Source organism: Notamacropus eugenii, chromosome 5 (assembly GCF_028372415.1).
Source record: "Notamacropus eugenii isolate mMacEug1 chromosome 5, mMacEug1.pri_v2, whole genome shotgun sequence".
Taxonomy (NCBI): domain Eukaryota; kingdom Metazoa; phylum Chordata; class Mammalia; order Diprotodontia; family Macropodidae; genus Notamacropus; species Notamacropus eugenii.
The window spans coordinates 138,736,742-138,752,308 of NC_092876.1; the positions used below are offsets into that span (position 1 = coordinate 138,736,742).

Sequence of the window (15,567 nt, forward strand, 5' to 3'; positions counted from 1 at the left end):
TCCTTTGACCATTTATCAATTGGGGAATGACTTGTATTCTTGTATGTTTGACTCAGTTCTCTATATAATTTAGAAATGAGGTCTTTATTACAGACACTAGTTGCAAAAATTCTTTCCCAGTTTTCTGCTTCCCTCCTAATCTTGGTTGCATTGGGTTCAGTTGTGCAAAACTTTTCAATTTAATGTAATCAAAATTATCCATTTTGCCCTTTATAATACTTTCTATCTCTTGTTTAGTCAAAAATTCTTCCATTCTCCATAAATCTGATAAATAAGCTATTCCTTGCTCCACTAATTTTTTTACACTATCAGTCTTTATACCTAGATAATGTACCCATTTGGACTTTATTCTTGTGTATGGTGTCAGGCATTGGTCTACTGTTATCCAGTTACACTGGATATCCAGTTTTCCCAGCAATTTTTGTCAACCAGTGAGTTCTTATGAGGGGATGATTTATCTCGGGGCCCAGGAAACTGGTTGGAGCGCACAGGTTGCTGAATCTGAAGTGAATTCTTCAGTCAGAGTTAAAATTACATAGATCAAGAACTCGAAGGGAACTCAGAGAAACTTTCCATTTCAAGCCCTCATTTTGTAATTAAGGAAACTAAAGCAGAACACAATTAAATGACTTCCCTACAATTACATAAGTAGTTGCTGGGATTGGAAGCTCAATTCCATGTGGACAGTCTCGGGCGGGTAAAGGTGGGAACTTCTAAATCTTAGAGTTCTCACGAGGCCCCCCATAATAACAACAGGGAATCGAGGAGGAGACCGAGCTATCTCGTGTATTTCCGCCTCTTCCCGTGAGATACGTGATGGGAGGAGCATCCCCGCTCTCGAGGCTGTCCCGGGTCTGGGCACACCTATTGTTACCTAACAGGCTCGGTATTGACATGTAAACTACGCGACGGGAGAGCTTAAGTAGGGTCAGGAAAGCCTGAAAGTTCTCTTGGGCGGAGGGGCCACGTGTGTGGACAGAAGGCTTCCCTTTCCTCTTTCCTTTCTTCTCTCCCCTCCCCCTCTCTCCCCACTTACACTTCTATTTCAAATCTCTTATTGTAAGATCTTTGCCTCCTTGGGAGATCTTTCTCTCTCCCTCCTAAGGAAGAATTCCCCCTGCACTTGTTACCAGAACCCTGAATAAAGCTTAACCCTTGTTCGACTCTGAGAGGTCTCTTCTCTCATATGAGTATCTGGCTTGGCCAGCCGAAGACCTGCGATAGAGGTAAGAAGACTCGGGTAGCCCACAGGCCTCTAGACCTGGCAAGTAGTAACATCAGAGACAGGATTTGAACTTAGTTCTTCTGAAGGAAGAACCTGAAGTCGTTCCATATTGTTTGTCTCATGTTTTAGTCCCTCCATATACACCAAAGAATCAGAAGACATAGAAAAGGGTTCACCAAAATTTACATCAATAATGTCAAATCTCATGGGATTTTTTCATTTTGGTAGGGGAGAGGGGTGTAATTTCTTTTTTGACTTTACATTTAAATACAAAATGAGAAAAGAAAAGAAAAACATTGCCATGTGCACAGCAGACCACAAGAGAGGATTCAATATAAAACATTAAATTTCCATTTCAAGAAAAACTATATAATAAATACTACACATTGTTTTCAATGCTGCCCAGTTTTTCTTTGCTTCATTTTTAGTTTTCTTTTGTTCTCTTCTGTATGCTTTTTAGTTTCTTTTTGCCCCTCCTTCCCTCCACCCTCAAGATTACAATTAAGTGTAGATATATATGCATAGATATCTATAAACATACACATATACACTCATTCATATACATATATATATACATATATATATGTATATATATATGTATATATATATACATATATATGTAAGCCTATACTATACTTATTTCTTCCTATCTTCTGTTTCTTTGAAGCTGGACAGCAAGTCAAAGTCTCCCCATGTTTTGTTAAATCAACCAGCTCATTATTTCCCACATCACAGCTATATTCTTTCTGGATTCAAATAGCATCTTCCTTCATAGGATCTTTGAGGTTAATTCTCATAGTTGCTCTGAAGACAATACTGCTATGGACTATATACAGTGTTCTCTTGGCTCTGCTCATTTCCCTCTTCATTATTTAGAGTTCTCACCATGTTTTTTTAAAATCATTGAGCTCATCATTTCTTATAGCAGAGTAATAGTCCATCATGAACATACACAACTTGCTTAGTCATTCCCCAATCAACAGGCATCGCCACAATTTCCAGTTCTTTGTCCCGACAAAGAGAGCTGCTATAAGTATTTCAGAACATGAAAGATTTTTTTATTTCCCCTAATCATCTTGGTATCTAACAGATCTAACAGTGGTATTGCTGGGTCAAAGTGTATATATAGGCAGTTTAGTAAGTCTTTGGGCATAATTCCAAATCTCCAAAATGGTTGGTTCAACTCACAGATCCACCAATAATGAATTAAAGTCCCAATTTTTCACATCCTCTCCAACATTTGCCACTTTCCCTTTCTATCATTTTAACCAATCTGATAGGTATAAAATTATATCTCAAGGTTGTTTTAATTTGCATTTCTTTAATCAATAATAATTTGGAGTATTTTTTTATGAGACTATAAATTGTTTTGATTTCTTCTTCAGAAAACTGCATGTTCATGTCCTTTGCTGTAGATTGCATTATCCACTGATCTAACTTTCTATTTCTTAGCCAGTACCAGACAGTTTTGATAATTACTTCCTTATAATACAGTTTAACATCTGGTACTGTTCACTTTGAGTGAGAATCTGAAAAGACCTTAGCTTAAAAGGGTCAGGGTCTCCCATTGCCTCCTAGGCCATCTCCAGTCATCCTGATGAATATCTGGCCACTGGACCCAGATGACTCTGGAGGAGAAAGTAGGCCTCCCTTACTCAAATCAAAGTCAACAATGAGTCATGTCATCATCTCCCTGATGTTATAGCCCTCTTCCAGAATGAAGGACAAACACAACAATTATTTCAATTAACTTTTTAATAGTCTTTAGGATTTTCAAAGTATATTGTCATAGCCTCTGCAAAAGAGATAGTTTTATTACCTCATTCCTTCTATTTCTTTTTCTTCTCTTATTGCTATTGCTAGGATTTCCAGTACAATACTAAATAATATCCATAACAGTGGGCATCCTTGTTTCACACCTGATTTTACTGAAAGGCTTCTAGGTTAACCCCATTACAAATAATGCTTGTTAATGGTTTTAGGTAAATGTTTCTTATCAACTTAGGGAAAAGTTCATTTATAACTATACTTTCAAGTGTTTTTAATAGAAATAAGTATTGTACTTTATCAAATGCTTTTTCCTGCATCTATCAATATTATCATATGACTTTTTTCTCTGATTATTGACATAATTAGCTATGTTAATAGTTTTCCTTATCTTAAACCATCCCTGCATTTCTGGTATAAATCCCACTTGATCATAGTGCATAATCTTTGTAATATATTGTTATAATCTTTTAGCTAGTTTTTATTTAGGATTTTTGCATCCATATTCATTAATGAAATTGGCCTATAATTTTCTTTCTCTGTTTTTACTTTTCCTGGTTTAACAATCAGTATCATATTTGTTTCATTAAAAAAAAAAAGTTTAGTAGGATTCTTCTTTCCCTACTATTCCAAGTAATTTATTTAATATTGGAATTAGTTAGTCTAAAACTGGTCTTTTTAAGGAACCTGTGAATTCCAACCACCTTTTCTATATGTATTTACTCTCTCTCTCTCTCTCTCTCTCTCTCTCTCTCTCTCTCTCTCTCTCTCTCTCCCTCTGTCTCTCTGTCATTATCTCTAATCCTCTGTCCCTGTCTCTCTGTCTCTGCCTCTCTCTCTGTCTCTGTCTCTCTCTCCTTCCCTCACTCACTCCTCCTCTCCCTTCCTCCCACAAAGATCATTCCCCAATATTAAAAATTTTATAGTTCAACAATATTTATTGAATAAAATGATTTTTTTCTTATCAATAATTATTTTCTCTTTCAGTTACATTTTAACATTGGTCTATGGTCTAGAGTTGTTGTGGTGTACTCCACAGTATCCCCTCCCACCTTTATTCATCCAGCCCAAAGGGACAGGCAAGAAGCTACCACACCTAGAGAAGGAAGGCTTTCCCTCCATTTCTTAGCCACAACTCCTGCTGTTTTGTCCACAGACATGACAGCAGACTACAGAGGTTCCTGGAATAAGGCTCTGTTTTGTTAATATATTTTCTGCTTAATTTGAAAATCTTTCCCACCCTTTAATAGGCCCATGTGACCTGTTTGAATCACATGGAGGCCTAAGTCACATGAGTTTGAGTCACATGAAGCCTGTGGTGGGAGGAGTTTGCTGAACAGGTAGAACAGGAAGAGGCATAGCTGGAGCAGAGCTGAGAGGAAGTTGGTCAGAGTAGTCAGAGCTGGGAAGGCCAGAGGAAGCAGTGGGTGGAAAGACCTGATAATGTATATAGACTTCTTAGTTACTAGGATGGATTTCTTTTTTGCTATGATGGATTTGGTTTTCTGGTGTCTGAATAAATGTTTTAGTTCTGTTTGTTGTATTTTGTGATTCAGAACTGTGAGGGTATATTCAAAGCTTCCATAGGCACAGTGAATATCACGTTGGCACTACACGCCCCTGTGATGGCAATCAAAATAGAATCTTTTGCTGTTTTTATTTTAGCATAATCAAGCACTTCTGGTTGAATCTTGCCTTTATCAATCAAGAGCCTTTACAAGGAGTAAAGTGCAGAAATAAGAGTTTGTTTAACTAGAAACAGTGTATGCATTGTTAATTATTTTAATGTGATTAAAGATCTTTCCTACCCATTGATGGGCCTGCCTATTGTGTGAAGCTTGATTAGGGAAGTTGTTTTATAAGAAGGTCCCATGTACCTTTTGTTCTTTCTACTGAGGCACTGGGTCAAAGTGTTCAGATTTCCTCTGGCTCTAAAAAAGGTATAAATACTCTGAGGGTGAGGTCTTACTTTAGGGCTTAGTTTTTGGTAAGGTTTGAGTGCCAGATGAGGACTCTAGGAAGATGCTAAGGAGTCCCCCAGCTTTGAGAACTCAGAAGTTGTGCTTCCCTCTCTGGTAATTATAGTCAGACAGCTGTACCAGTCTGTTGAATTCCGGCAGAGAAGCCATGTCTGTGGATCTTTTGATTTCTCTGTATTTTCTTTGAAGTTCAGGGTGCTGACTCCCCTGAATTAGGAGAATGATATATGTGCTTTGTTAAAGGATTGATACTTGTGCTTGATTAAAGTGATTGTTAACCCCTTGAAAGTTGCTTTCCTTTTATGAATGTAGATCTAAGAACCTGTGATAACAGCCTCCCCATCCCTGCTGTATATGTTGGGGTGCTTACTGATATAGCCTCCCAGGGTGCTGGTTTCAGATTTGGTCTATCCCTCTTCAGCTCTTAAGACAAAGGCTGTAAATGCCAGACCTAGACCAGGACCTTCCAGATGGGATCCACAGACCTCCCCTGGCTTTGCAGAAAGATCTGCCTTTCTCAGGGATAAAGGTCAAGGGAAGCTGAAAGGAGGCAGATAACTCTGGAGAATGTTAAGGGTAAATGTATCTTCAGTTAATACAGGCAAAATCATGAGGGTGAATGCTAGATCATAAACTACAATTACCTTTCATATGTGATGATTAAAAAGGTTCAAGAGACCAGTGTCTGGGTAACTTAATCATTTTATAAATAAGGCCAGTAGGTTATTAATAAAAGGATGGTCATATGACTTCTCTTGGACCAAAGACAATATTGGTGGCAGGCTCACAGTTTATTTACCATTCAAAGGCTACATTCAGTGACAGACAAAGAGTGATCTCATGTCACCCTTGGACAAAGAAACTATCTTTATTACAGACAGCCTTGGGCTATCTATACAAAAAGATTGGTCTTCATCTAAGCTTGAGTAGAACACAATGGGCTTTCCCACCTTAGATTAAATTCCTTTTAAGGTTGGGTGGAGTCTGACCAAGATGGAGGAGAGTTAATTCAATCTCATTATCAGTAATGTCCTTTGATAGACTGAACTTTTTAAAATCATGAATTTGGAAGGATAGAGCTCTGAATCTCCCCATGATATTGATTATTAATAATCATTTCTCTCCCATGTATCTCCATTTGGCTGTCATGAGAACTCTGCCCTCTTTTGCAATGGAGGAGGGAAATGCGAAAATACTATGTATACAGCAGGCATTCAAATACTCTTTTGAATAAATGGAGCCAAGAGGATTAGGAAATGGCAGTACAGGCAGTGATCTCTGAATTACTGAAGGCTGATCTACCCCATTTCCTCTTCAGTATTCTGAGCCCCATTTTTATCACTTGTTCCCTTTGACCCAAACTCTCAGATCCCCCATTCCTGACTGAGAGAGCACAATTCTAGGTATGAATATCAGAAGGATGTGTGTATGTGTGAGAGACAGACAGACAAGGACAGAAACAGAGAGAGACAGAGATACATGGCAGATGATATTAAAAATTTCAGTAGCAGTGACTTCTCTATAATTACCAAGGGATGTATGGGGTGCACTTTGTCTCTTCCATAGTTACTATCCCTGCAGATTCATGCAGGACATGACATACTTGAGAGTGAAAGGATGATACTCCTCACTACCATATGGGGGTCAGACCTGATAATCATTTAATATCATTTGAACCTCAATAAGGACCCTAGTCTGAACTGACCAGCCAGAAAATATCCCTTTGAGTAAACTCAGAGAATACCTCTTCCAATGTCAACACGGCCATATGGGTCTAACTTAAGAGCATTTTTTTCTGTTTATGGCCATTAAGGATGAGACCCTCAATCGAAGACACTATTTTGAATGAGACTTTTCTTATCTTAATATTTTATGGACATATACTATGTTATGGCATGTTAATGGTAAAGAAAATACACTTTGTCAACTTTTATTGTATTTGCTACCTATTCAATTAAGAAAATTCCTTTCTCATAATATGGTTAAACATATATGAAGATCATAAATTTCAGTGGCACAGAGACTCTGAGTTGAGATTGTTCTAATACATATTTAAGGCTGATCATTCTTTTATCAGACAGTCAGAATTCACATTCTTGCTCCTTGTACGTACATGTTTGCTAGTTTCATCTAGCTTTAAGGGAATAAACAATATGAATTTATATATCACCTCACCTGTTTGCCTCTTTAACCAAATTTTCAGGTTGACAAGCCTTTTCTGGATGAATCCAGGTCTCATGAACATATCTCCTTGTGAGAGGGGTCTCCCCCTGTGTGAGTCACTAGTCACAATATCTTTTTAAGCAGAGGCTATCCCATACACTGTGAAAAATGAATATTTCTCTCATATTTAATGAGTTATTGTATTAAATTAAATCACATGGAAGCCTAAATCACAAGGTTTTTCTCCTCTTCTACTTCCTCATCCAGAAATCAACAAGTGTGGGAAATCTCTCTTAAAAATCTACCTAGGCCAAGATCTTTTTATTTTTAAGTTAAATATTTTATTTTTCCCTAATTACATGTAAACAATTTTGAAAAATGTAATTCAATTTGGAAAATTTTTGACAACCAAATTCTCTTCTGGCCTCTCCCTCTCCCTACTCCCCGCAATGAGAAGGCAAGACCTTCCATTTTTACAGAAAACTCTTTTTTTGTTATTTATTTATATTTATTTATTTAACTTTTCAACATTCATTTCCACAAAATTTTGGGTTCCAAATTTTCTCCCCATTTCTCCCCCACCCCCACCCCAAAATGCTAAGCATTCTAACTGCCCCTATCACCAATCTGCCCTCTCTTCTAACATCCCTCCCTTCCCTTATCCCCATTTTCTCTTTTGTCCTGTAGGGTAAGATAACTTTCTATACTCCATTATCTGTATTTCTATTTCCTAGTTGCAAGAACAATACTCAACAGTTGTTCCTAATACTTTGAGTTCCAACTTCTCCCCATCACTCCCTCCCCACCCATTCCCTTTGGGAAGGCAGGCACTTCAATATAGGCCATATCTGTGTACTTTTGCAAATGACTTCCATAATAGTCATGTTGTGTAAGACTAACTATAATTCCCTCCATCTTATCCTGGCCCCCATTGCTTCTATTCTCTCTTTTGATCCTGTCCCTCCTCAAGAGTGTTCACTTCAAATTGCTTCCTCCTCCCACTGCCCTCCCTTCCATCATCCCCCCCACCCTGCCTATCCCTTTCTCCCCCACTTTCCTGTATTGTAAGATAGGTTTTCATACCAAAATGAGTGTGCATTTTACTCCTTCCTTTAGTCAAATGTGATGAAAGTAAGCTTCATGTTTTTTCTCTCACCTCCCCTCTTTTTCCCTCCACTGAAAAGTCTTTTATTTGCCTCTTTTATGAGAGATAATCTGCCCCATTCCATTTCTCCCTTTCTCCTCCCAATATATTTCTCTCTCACCGCTTGATTGCATTTTTTTAAGATACGATCCCATCCTATTCAATTCACCCTGTGCTCTCTGTCTCTCTGTCTCTCTCTGTGTGTCTGTGTGTGTCTCTGTGTGTGTATGTGTGTGAGTAATCCCACCAACTACCCAGATACTGAAAAAAGTTTCAAGAGTTACAAATATTGTCTTTCCATGTAAGAATGTAAACAGTTCAACTTCAGTAAATCCCTTATGATTTCTCTTTGCTGTTTACCCTTTCATGCTTCTCTTGATTCTTGTGTTTGAAGGTCAAATTTTCTTTTCAGCTCTGGTCTTTTCATCAAGAATGCTTGAAAGTCCTCTATTTCATTGAAAGACCATTTTTTCCCTGAAGTATTATACTCAGTTTTTCTGGGTAGGTGATTCTTGGTTTTAATCCTAGTTCCTCTGACTTCTGGAATATCCTATTCCATGCCCTTCAATCCCTTAATGTAGAAGCTGCTAGATCTTGTGTTATCCTGATTGTATTTCCACAATACTTGAATTGTTTCTTTCTAGCTGCTTGCAATATTTTTTCCTTGACCAGGGAACTCTGGAATTTGGCCACAATGTTCCTAGGACTTTCTCTTTTTGGATCTCTTTCAGGCGGTGATCTGTGGATTCCTTGAATACTTATTTTTCCCTCTGGTTCTAGAGTCTCAGGGCAGTTTTCCTTGATAATTTCATGAAAGATGATGTCTAGGCTCTTTTTTTGATCAAGGCTTTCAGGTAGTCCCATAATTTTTAAAATGTCTCTCCTGGATCTATTTTTCAGGTCAGTTGTTTTTCCAATGACCTAGTTCACGTTATCTTCCATTTTTTCATTCTTTTGGCTTTGTTTTGTGATTTCTTGGTTTCTCATAAAGTCATTAGCCTCCATCTGTTCCATTCTAATTTTGAAAGAACTATTTTCTTCAGTGAGCTTTAGAACCTCCTTTTCCATTTGGCTAATTCTGCTATTTAAAGCATTCTTCTCCTCATTGACTTTTTGAACCTCTTTTGTCAATTGAGTTAGCCTATTTTTAAAGCTGTTACTTTCTTCAGCATTTTTTTGGGTCTCCTTTAGGAAGGTGTTGACTTGCTTTTCATGCTTTTCTTGCATCTCTCTCATTTCTCTTCCCAGTTTTTCCTCCACCTCTCTTACTTGATTTTCAAAATCCTTTTTGAGCTCTTCCATGGCCTGAGCCCACTGAATAGTTATTTTGGATGTCTGGGATATAGAAGCCTTGACTTTTTTGTCTTTCCTTGATGGTAAGCATTGTTCTTCCTCATCCAAAAGGATGGGAGAAGATATCTGTTCACCAAGAAAGTAACCTTCTATAGTCTTATTTTTTGGGGCATTTTTACCAACCAGTTACTTGACTTTTGGGTCCTTTGTCAAGAGTAGGGTATACTCTGGGAATCTGTAAGATCTCAGTTCCTCCAAGGTGGCACAATCAAGCGTGTACTGGTCTGGACGTAGAAAGGGATTTTTGTGCCCAGAATCTTAGCAGCTACCTCTCCACAGCCACCTGGCCTCCAGTTCCACCAAGTCAGCACTGGGGGCTGACTTTCAGATAATCTGCATGGGCAAGGCTACCATTCAATGTGAGACAAAGACTAGCTCCCTCAGTGCCCCCAGGGGTTTTTATGATCCAGCAATGGTCTCAGGCTGCTGTAGGGGCTGCCATGAGAACTCCTGCCGCCTGCCCAATGTGGCCTCTGCGGATCACTACCTGAGGCCAGAGATATGGGAAGGCCCTTCTCCCTTCCCAGCCAGCTGAAAAAACCCCATCACTGACCTTTAGCGCCTATGGGTTGAGGGATCTGCAGACCTGCTGCTGCTGCTGCAACTGGGGATTCCGAGACTGGAAATTCTGCCCCAGAGGGCTGTTCACAAGCCATGCTCTGCATGGCCAAGCCTGGGCTGGGCTCCGCACTCCACTCCACGTCCTGTGCAACAGGCATTTCCTGTGGGTCTTTCAGCTTACCCTGGGCTGGAAATCTCCTCCACTCTGTTCTTCTCCACTTCTGCTGCTCCAAAATTTGTTGAGAGTCCCTCTCTACAGGTATTTTATGGGCTGTGTGGGGAGACTCTGCGTATGTGTGTCTTTCTACTCCGCCATCTTGGCTCCACCACCCCCCCCAGGACAAGATCTTAACAAACAGTAAAACAAATTCCAGATTTGGGCCAGTAGCTATATTCCTGCTCATTGTATTTTTCCAGAGAGAATTGGGGAACTATTGATTTTCTTTCTCTCTTAAGAAGTGAAAATGAAATTGATGTCTCTATTAACCAAGATTTGGATGACACAGGTCACGTACCACCAAGACCCTCATTTTAATATATAGCCCACCTCCCATAATAATGCTCACTCTCTTGTTGATCAATCAGATCTGATTTTCACTCTCATGTGAGATCTTTTTTTCAAAAGACTTTATAAAGTTCAAGGGGTTTGCTCTCTTTGGCTACTCAGTGAATAATGAACCTATTTTGTTGACTGCTTTCTAAATGTAGTCCATAAAACTGAATTTAATTTACCTAGAAACCCAGTCTCTCACAAATCATCACAATATCTTGTTTCATTCATTAAGAGAATGAATAAAGTCTTTAGTCTTGGCCTAAGTGAATCATCACTCCTTGTCACCTAATGCCATCTTTAAAAAAATAAAAATAAATAGACCAACACATGACACCATATACCAGAAAAAAGTCTAAACAGGTACATGATCTAGGTATAAAGGCTGATACTATAAACAAATTAGGGGAACAAGGAATAGTTTATCTATCAGATTTATGGAGAAGGGAGGAATTTATAACCAACAAGATAAAGAACATTATGAAAGACAAAAATGGATGATTTTGATTACATTAAACTGAAATTTTTGCACAAACACCAAGATTAGGAGGGAAGCAGAAAACTGGGAAAGAATTTTTACTATTAGTATCTGTGATAAAGGCATCATTTCTAAAATATATAGAGAATTTACAAGAATACAAGTCATTCCCCAGTTGATAAATGGTCAAAGAATATGAACAGGCAGCTTTCAGAGGAAGAAATTAAAGCTACCTATAGTCATATGAAGAAATGCTCTAAATCACTATTGATTAGAGAAATGCAAATCAATACAACTCTGAGGTACCACATCACACCTATCAGATTAGTTAACATGACAAAACAGGAAAATGGTAAATGTTGGTGAAGATGTGGGAGAGTTAGAACACAAATTCATTATTGGTGAAGCTGTGAGCTGAGCCAGTCATTCGGGAAAGCAATCTGGAACCATGCCCAAAGGGCTAAAAAAATATGCATACCCATTGACCCAGCAATACACTAGGGCTATATCCCAAAGAGTTCATAAAATTGGGAAAAGAACCCATACGTACAAAAATATAGCACGTCTCTTTGTGGTGGCAAAGAACTGGAAATCAAGGGGATGCCCATCAATTGGAGAATGGCTGAACAAGTTGTGGTAATAGTAATAGAATACTATAGTGTTATAAGAAATGATGAACAGGCAGACTTCAGAAAAACCTGGAAAGACTTATATGTACTGATGCTGAGTGGAGTGGGCAGAACCAGGAGAACATTATACACAGTAATAGCCACAGTGTGCCAGGACTGTTTTTGATAGACTTAGCTCTTCACAGCAATGCAAGGACCTAAAACATTTCCAAAGGACTCATGATGCAAAATGCCATCCACATCCAGAGAAAGAACTATGGAGTCAGAACACAGAATGAAGCAGACTATTATCCCTTCTGTTATGTTGGATTTTGTTTTGTTTTTCTCATGGCTTCTCCCATTTGTTTTAATTCTTCTATGCAAAATGTGTTTAATAAGGATGCATGTGCAGAGCCCATATAAGATTACATGCCATCTTGGGGAGGAAGGGGGAGAAAATTTCAAACTTATGGAAGTGATTGTTGAAAACTAAAAACAAATAAATAAATAAATCTATAAAATATATACATTTTAAAAATTAAAAAAACAACACCCTTAAGAAAATACTCCTCACTGTTTTCTGTAGCTCACATCAGGTTCCTTACTTGAAAAGATTGAGCTCCTTCTTACTGAATTAATAACAAGTGTCTGAACCACAGTCTCTTGTTTGACAGTGGTTCTTATCCTTTATGAAATGAATCCTCCCTTGAAGAGACTTTCCTGTTGTCCTCTGAAGTCACATAAGTTGTCTTTTCCTCCTGGCTTCCTCTTATAATAAAAATTATCCAGAAGAAAAGGGTATGGGGAGGAAGACAAACTAACTGTAGTTTGTACAACAAATGAATACTATATATTCCCATAAGCAACTGCCATAAGCCCTGTTGATGTGATAGAAAACCACTATTAGTTTTCCATTATTAGCTGAGGCACAGAATGCTGGTTTTCTGTTCAATGAGAATACCGAATATGAAGTGAGAATGCAAAATAAAAATTCAATATTATATGTGTTACAGACAAACAAGACTTCTAAAAATCCCACATATAATAAATATTTCAGGATCTAACACTAAAAAAAAAAATTACCCTGAAATATTAGATTCAGATGGAAAAATACAAGTCAACAGAATGTACAAAATATCAGTAGAAATAAAACACTGATTTAACTCACCAAGAAATGTTATGGTCAAATTTTGATAACAAAGGGGGGAAAAAATTAGAATATTCCATAAAACAAGGATGATCACTTTATTTTAAAAATGCATTCAGCAAATAGGGAGAATTTATGCCATTCTTTTTAAAGAACCTAGAAATGAGCAGAGTATTCAACATGGCTAAATCAAACAGATGAAAATATAGAACTTCACAGAGCAGTGAAAAACCGAGAAATTAATTTTGTGTCTGCTGGAGAAGGAACTCACCAACTACTCCAGTATTTTTTTCAAGAAAACCCTAAATGGGATCACAAAGAGTAAGACATGACCGAACAACAAAAGTGTTAGAAAAGACTATGAAGAGATGTGTTTGCTTGCTTTTTAATTTTCTCTTTTTAAAAAGATCATACAACATCTGAGATTATCTGAGAGACGCTAAGAGAACAAAGAGTGTCTTTGGACAAAAGATTCAAAAAAAACAGACATTACAGAAATAAAAAGGGCAAATGATGATGAAATAAAAGGCAAAGAATATCAGCATTCCAGGGTTTGGTTCACAGAGCACTCCCCACTATTATCCACTGCATTCTTCATGAATCAGTATTCCTAAAATGTGATTTCTAAAGTGGGGAGGAGTGAGAGAGAGAAAACAGTACATGGAAGTTCAAGGACGTTGGGCATGTAATAAAAGACAAGGGGAATAGGTCGGAGACCAGGACATATTGGTGTATATTGGTATGAACAAATGGTGAAAACCAATGGGCTAAGTGACCTAACATCTAACTTGAATGAAAAACATAGTTCTGATGGAATCCTAATAAAGCTGGCCCAGTCCCAATATTCTAACTTCCTTGTGGGCCTCACTGAACAGAAGCCCTGTGCTGATCTGACCACACAATCTGGCTTTAACCACACCACCAGACCCCAGACTCAATATCCTAACTTTTTCATATGTGCCTCACTGGAACAGCAGGTGTGTCCATGAACTCATGCCCCACTAGAACAGCAGGCATGTCTGTCTGCGTGATGGAATCCCAGCCATTGCCTTAGCTAGCCACTGCCCCCATATTCCTCACAGAAACATCAGGTGCGTCCGTGCATTCAACCACAGCCACATCCATCTAATCTTAGACAGGGCCATGACAGCCAGTCAATCAGAAAGCAGCACCAGCAGGATGTGGACTCCAAAACAATAGAAGGGACTTTCCTGAAATAGGTGTCTGTGCAGTAATGGAAAAAGCTGTCCTTTAGGTGAACTTATGATGTAGAGAAACTTATTATAATATCATTATCATACATACATGCCCCCCTCCAAGGGATTTTCTGTATGCATTGTAGGTAATCACATGTGCAGTTCCCCTCAGGCTGGGACCCCACCTCTATTACCTAATCCCTTCACAAAATACTCCTGCCTTTTTAATATTCATATTTTCTGTCAGGTAGCTACATCCTGTGCCCTATAAAAATCAGTCTTGCTTTCACTAAATTGCGAGTTCCTTCTTGGAACTCAGCGCTCTCCGGAGAGGTGTCACTCTCAATAAATGCCTTTGCTTGGGCTGGAAATGGTCTGAGTCTGAATTCTTTTGAGATGACCCCCCCCAACACACCATGAAACCAGAAAAGCAGGAGACCACCCTCCAACCTACTGAGCATGTTGTTTGGATAGCTGCATCCTTATACTGAGCGTCCTTGCAAGTGGAACAGTGGAGAGAACACTGGGCCTGGAGGTGGAAAGACCTGAATTCAAATTCAGCCTCCCACACTTACCAGTCACGTGACCTCTAGATGCCCCAGTTTTCTCATCTATAAAACAGGGATAACAGTAGCACCTACCTGCCAGGGTCATAGATGTAGGTTTAGTGCAGTGTCTGGTGCATCACTGGCGCTTAATAAATCTGTTCTTTCTGTCTTCCTTAGTTTTGAGAGCTGATGACTGTCCAAGGGGTGGTGCCCTTGGTCCTGACCCCACTGTATTTCTGTATCAGGGGACAGTCCCAGACCTCCCTGTGGCTGGAAACAAGTCAGTCCTCTTGTGCTGTGTTTTTATCATCAAGAAAGCAGTGTAGACTACAGGGCACCCGAATCCTGGGGAAGTCTGCTGGGAGGACAGGCTGGGCAAGGGGCATACAGAGACACCCTGACCCGGGGAGAAGCTTTGGGGACTGCACCCCTTCCCAGAAATCTTCAGCCCTCCCAGAAATATTGTTGGTGGTGGTGGAGGCATAGGCAGGGGATTGTTGTCAGGGACATTGTATTTAAAGGCATGAAAAACGTTCTCCTTCCGTGTGCTTGGCAGGGAAGGGAAGGGAAACCCACCCAGAACCAGACAGGGGAATAAGGGTTCCTGATCACATGACCAGAGAAGTCTGCTACCCTGCCCCCATCCCAAGCCCTTCTGGGCAACCTGCCCCTCCTCCCCTCCCCTCCCCTCCCCTCCTCTCTTTTCTGTCTCTCCTCTATCCACTCTTACTGGATCTGTTTTTCTTGGTCTCTTTTTCTGGAGCTACACTAAAGTTGAGTAACGGAAGCCACTAACAAAGATGGAAAGATAGGGCCGGGGGTGTGACTACTAACAATTGACCAGAAGT

At 39.2% G+C, this 15,567-nt stretch overlaps 1 protein-coding gene across 1 annotated transcript in view; it reads right to left on the reverse strand.

Annotated features, from left to right (window-relative positions):
- Positions 1-15,360, reverse strand: part of LOC140505245 (NXPE family member 4-like) — a 77,432-nt gene extending 62,072 nt beyond the window's left edge. The window contains exon 1 of the mRNA XM_072611049.1: positions 14,813-15,360. The gene's annotated coding sequence lies outside the window, so the exon portion shown is untranslated. The remainder of the gene's footprint in view (positions 1-14,812) is intronic.
- Between the last annotated feature and the right edge of the window lie 207 nt (positions 15,361-15,567).